Source organism: Tachypleus tridentatus, chromosome 7 (genome assembly GCF_004210375.1).
Source record: "Tachypleus tridentatus isolate NWPU-2018 chromosome 7, ASM421037v1, whole genome shotgun sequence".
Lineage (NCBI taxonomy): Eukaryota > Metazoa > Arthropoda > Merostomata > Xiphosura > Limulidae > Tachypleus > Tachypleus tridentatus.
Genome location: NC_134831.1, coordinates 524,056 through 530,055, shown reverse-complemented (window position 1 = coordinate 530,055; position 6,000 = coordinate 524,056). Strand labels below are relative to the sequence as shown.

The 6,000-nt window shown below is 35.1% G+C and overlaps 1 non-coding gene across 1 annotated transcript; it reads left to right on the top strand.

Annotated features, from left to right (window-relative positions):
* Positions 1–2,534: 2,534 nt before the first annotated feature.
* Positions 2,535–2,605, top strand: TRNAC-GCA (transfer RNA cysteine (anticodon GCA)). Its single transcript has one exon. It is a non-coding gene; the product is annotated as a tRNA-Cys (tRNA).
* Positions 2,606–6,000: the final 3,395 nt, after the last annotated feature.

Here is a 6,000-nt window from a genome sequence, read left to right as displayed (position 1 = left end):
GCCTATATGTACCTTTTGTTGTGTACCAACATCGTAAACAGTAACGGAAGATTTTTATATAATCTTATCTTACACGTTGGAGGAGAGACCTTCCACATTTTTTCGGGGATTAATTGAACGCTTGACTGGAATTTGTGATTCAAAGTTCGACAATTGGAACTTGTTATCGTTCTCAACTACAAAATATAAAGTAAACCTGTAGTCACTGGAAATTAAACAGTTTAAATGAGTCTAAATAATTATACAAATTCAGATAATATTGTACACAAACCAGTGGACACATTTCTCTTTATGCGTGCTTATTTTACACATATTTTCTCTACGTTACATAGTTTTCTCTATGCACAGTTCCAAATATCCATACCTATTTGATAGTCACGCTGTAAAATAAAACTCTACATACTCGTCAAGCTTCTCGTTCGAAATATCGCGGAATTCCATAACTCAAAACTCGTCAGTTCAAATCCTCGTATCCACCAAATGGTTCTTACGATGGGTTCTTATTATGTACAAATTTTCTTAAAGTTTGTAAAACTGTAACAATGTGATATTTTTGTGTGTGTGTTAGTACATCAGGGTATACAACCAGTGTTTCTTTTCGTTCACTGGTGAATACGACCACATGCGCGCCACGTCACCGTTAGTTTGTTTGGAGGGTAGTGATACTAGGCCTAACCTAAGAAGAGCATTCTTATTTTCACTTACGTCGCTTGATTTACAGTGTCGGATGTAAAACAACGTCTTTAGCAAATTATGGTCCATTACTATATTAAAGTGAATGGACCTGTTACATCACAGCTTCATAAAACATTTAAGTATTTCGATATCTTTGGCGAAAAATATTACAAAAGGTAAAGTGACGATCGATCGTTCAAATAGAGAGAATATGGTATTTAAGGAAAACCTACTTTTCTCTTAATTTGGTAATAAATGATCCAATATAACATTATAAGCATACAGGCTCGAAATGGCCCTCTGGAGGAGCTCAAAAATTCAATGCTAGCGATTGGCGTTAGATTTTATACAATACCACATAATATTTCTTGCACATTAAGATTTCGTTGCATCGTATTAGCAACAGTAAATCTTCTAGCGTGTACTGTCGGTGCTAGAATGATTCTGACTGGCTGCCTTGCTTCTAGTCAGTAGTCAAAATTAGAGACAGCGGAAGGCGTAAACACAAAACAAATACATAAGCATATTCATCATTATAACTTCACATTGTAGAAATACCATATGAAGTAAGTGTTTATTGTTCTCTTCAAATATATATATACACATATACTGTAATGTAAATATCACTGAATATAAAACATTGTTTAAGAAGTGTGTTTTGTTTACAAGAACAAAAAATTGGCAAAGTAGTCAAATTCATCGTCGGGAAAGACAAATTTCGAATACTTGAGTGTTTAGAAGTGATTAATTACATAACAGAATATGGTCAAGGTCACTTCCTTTACTCCCGTATAGTTGATAAAATTATGACTACAATTCCCATTTTTAATAGCAAGCTTTAGTAAAATGTAGGAGTTTGCTATATTTAAAATCAGATAATTTGCATAAGATTGGTCTGTGAATTGACGACGTCACTGTGATTCATTTTCCGAGAAATCAAGTGAAAAATAATGTTCATGTAAGGAGTTAAAATACTTTTGTCACCCGTACAACTTGCATAACATCAAATGCACATTCACATTTTTTTCTCAGTATTTCTATATAGAGTCTCTGATATTTCGTTTTCTCATTTAGTACCTGTCACTAAATCAGCAACGGAAGGTGAAATGTTTGTTTCTACTTTTCGCGCAAATCTAAAGCATGTCTATCTATGTTAGCCGTCCCTTATTTAGCAGTTTAGAACTAGAGGAGAAACAGCTAGTCATCACCACCCACCGCCAAATCTTTGGCTAATCTTTAACCAACGATGAATAGGATAAAGAGCCACTTTATAACTCCACCACGACTGAAAAGGCGAGTATTTTGGGTGTGACGGAGATTCCATCCCGCGACCATGAGATTGCAAGTCGAGACCCCTAAATACCTGGCCTATGACACCATATACAAAATATCATGTTCAATGGCACTTCCTAAAACTCGTGGCCTCTCTTTCCCGAATGTACGAATAGAGGTAATCTAAACACAGTGATGTGATTTCGTTTAATTCAGTTTCTGTTTATAATTTATTTTTATATATACCTATAACGAATGTCAACAAATCAATTGACATTGGGCTTTACACTGATAAGTCGAAGGTGCTACAAACGCGAAAACAAAAGTCACAGTATTATATCATCCTGAGAACAATAAACATTAAGTGTCAAGTTAATCATGTTACATTTGCATGTTATGTTGTGTACCAAACATTATTATAAGCCTACTTGTTCAGTGGAATGTCATTTTTGTAAGAACTTTCAAGGAACTGTTTTCACAGGTGCCACTTGAAATAATTTCATACGTTCATCACTACTAACGAAGAAATCTCAAGAATATGGTTTCAAATTAATGTACATTATCCTAACTGTTAAAATAAATAATCGAGGGGTGTAGCTCAGTGGTAGAGCATTCGACTGCAGATCGAGAGGTCCCTGGTTCAATCCAGGCGCCCCTATGTGTACCTTTTGTTGTGTACCAACATCGTAAACAGTAACGGAAGATTTTAACATAATCTTACGTTGGAGGAGAAGGAAAGACCTTCCACAATTTTTCGGGGATTAATTGAACGCTTGACTGGAATTTGTGATTCAAAGTTCGACAATTGGAACTTGTTATCGTTCTCAACTACAAATAAGTAAACCTGTAGTCACTGGAAATTAAACAGTTTAAATGAATCTAAATAATTATACAAATTCGAATGAATTGTACACAAGCCAGTGGAACACATTTCTCTTTATGCGTGTATTTTACACATATTTTTCTCTACGTTACATAGTTTTCTCTATGCACAGTTCCAAATATCCATACCTATTTGATAGTCACGCTGTAAAATAAAACTCTACATACTCGTCAAGCTTCTCGTTCGAAATATCGCGGAATTCCATAACTCAAAACTCGTCAGTTCAAATCCTCGTATCCACCAAATGGTTCTTACGATGGGTTCTTATTATGTACAAATTTTCTTAAAGTTTGTAAAACTGTAACAATGTGATATTTTGTGTGTGTGTGTTAGTACATCAGGGTATACAACCAGTGTTTCTTTTCGTTCACTGAGTGAATACGACCACATGCGCGCCACGTCACCGTTAGTTTGTTTGGAGGGTAGTGATACTAGGCCTAACCTAAGAGAGCATTCTTATTTTCACTTACGTCGCTTGATTTACAGTGTCGGATGTAAAACAACGTCTTTAGCAAATTATGGTCCATTACTATATTAAAGTGAATGGACCTGTTACATCACAGCTTCATAAAAACATTTAAGTATTTCGATATCTTTGGCGAAAAATATTACAAAAGGTAAAGTGACGATCGATCGTTCAAATAGAGAGAATATGGTATTTAAGGGAAAACCTACTTTTCTCTTAATTTGGTAATAAATGATCCAATATAACATTATAAGCATACAGGCTCGAAATGGCCCTCTGGAGGAGCTCAAAAATTCAATGCTAGCGATTGGCGTTAGATTTTATACAATACCACATAATATTTCTTGCACATTAAGATTTCGTTGCATCGTATTAGCAACAGTAAATCTTCTAGCGTGTACTGTCGGTGCTAGAATGATTCTGACTGGCTGCCTTGCTTCTAGTCAGTAGTCAAAATTAGAGACAGCGGAAGGCGTAAACACAAAACAAATACATAAGCATATTCATCATTATAACTTCACATTGTAGAAATACCATATGAAGTAAGTGTTTATTGTTCTCTTCAAATATATATATACACATATACTGTAATGTAAATATCACTGAATATAAAACATTGTTTAAGAAGTGTGTTTTGTTTACAAGAACAAAAATTGGCAAAGTAGTCAAATTCATCGTCGGGAAAGACAAATTTCGAATACTTGAGTGTTTAGAAGTGATTAATTACATAACAGAATATGGTCAAGGTCACTTCCTTTACTCCCGTATAGTTGATAAAATTATGACTACAATTCCCATTTTTAATAGCAAGCTTTAGTAAAATGTAGGAGTTTGCTATATTTAAAAATCAGATAATTTGCATAAGATTGGTCTGTGAATTGACGACGTCACTGTGATTCATTTTCCGAGAAATCCAAGTGAAAAATAATGTTCATGTAAGGAGTTAAAATACTTTTGTCACCCGTTACAACTTGCATATCATCCAAATGCACATTCACATTTTTTTTTTCTCAGTATTTCTATATAGAGTCTCTGATATTTCGTTTTCTCATTTAGTACCTGTCACTAAATCAGCAACGGAAGGTGAAATGTTTGTTTCTACTTTTCGCGCAAATCTAAAGCATGTCTATCTATGTTAGCCGTCCCTTATTTAGCAGTTTAGAATTAGAGGAGAAACAGCTAGTCATCACCACCCACCGCCAAATCTTTGGCTAATCTTTAACCAACGATGAATAGGATAAAGAGCCACTTTATAACTCCACCACGACTGAAAAGGCGAGTATTTTGGGTGTGACGGAGATTCCATCCCGCGACCATGAGATTGCAAGTCGAGACCCCTAAATACCTGGCCTATGACACCATATACAAAATATCATGTTCAATGGCACTTCCTAAAACTCGTGGCCTCTCTTTCCCGAATGTACGAATAGAGGTAATCTAAACACCGTGATGTGATTTCGTTTAATTCAGTTTCTGTTTATAATTTATTTTTATATATACCTATAACGAATGTCAACAAATCAATTGACATTGGGCTTTACACTGATAAGTCGAAGGTGCTACAAACGCGAAAACAAAAGTCACAGTATTATATCATCCTGAGAACAATAAACATTAAGTGTCAAGTTAATCATGTTACATTTGCATGTTATGTTGTGTACCAAACATTATTATAAGCCTACTTGTTCAGTGGAATGTCATTTTTGTAAGAACTTTCAAGGAACTGTTTTCACAGGTGCCACTTGAAATAATTTCATACGTTCATCACTACTAACGAAGAAATCTCAAGAATATGGTTTCAAATTAATGTACATTATCCTAACTGTTAAAAATAAATAATCGAGGGGGTGTAGCTCAGTGGTAGAGCATTCGACTGCAGATCGAGAGGTCCCTGGTTCAATCAGGCGCCTATGTGTACCTTTTTTGTTGTGTACCAACATCGTAAACAGTAACGGAAGATTTTAGCATAATCTTACGTTGGAGGAGAAGGAAAGACCTTCCACAATTTTTTCGGGGATTAATTGAACGCTTGACTGGAATTTGTGATTCAAAGTTCGACAATTGGAACTTGTTATCGTTCTCAACTACAAATAAGTAAACCTGTAGTCACTGGAAATTAAACAGTTTAAATGAGTCTAAATAATTATACAAATTCGAATGAATTGTACACAAGCCAGTGGAACACATTTCTCTTTATGCGTGTATTTTACACATATTTTTCTCTACGTTACATAGTTTTCTCTATGCACAGTTCCAAATATCCATACCTATTTGATAGTCACGCTGTAAAATAAAACTCTACATACTCGTCAAGCTTCTCGTTCGAAATATCGCGGAATTCCATAACTCAAAACTCGTCAGTTCAAATCCTCGTATCCACCAAATGGTTCTTACGATGGGTTCTTATTATGTACAAATTTTCTTAAAGTTTGTAAAACTGTAACAATGTGATATTTTGTGTGTGTGTGTTAGTACATCAGGGTATACAACCAGTGTTTCTTTTCGTTCACTGAGTGAATACGACCACATGCGCGCCACGTCACCGTTAGTTTGTTTGGAGGGTAGTGATACTAGGCCTAACCTAAGAGAGCATTCTTATTTTCACTTACGTCGCTTGATTTACAGTGTCGGATGTAAAACAACGTCTTTAGCAAATTATGGTCCATTACTATATTAAAGTGAATGGACCTGTTACATCACAGCT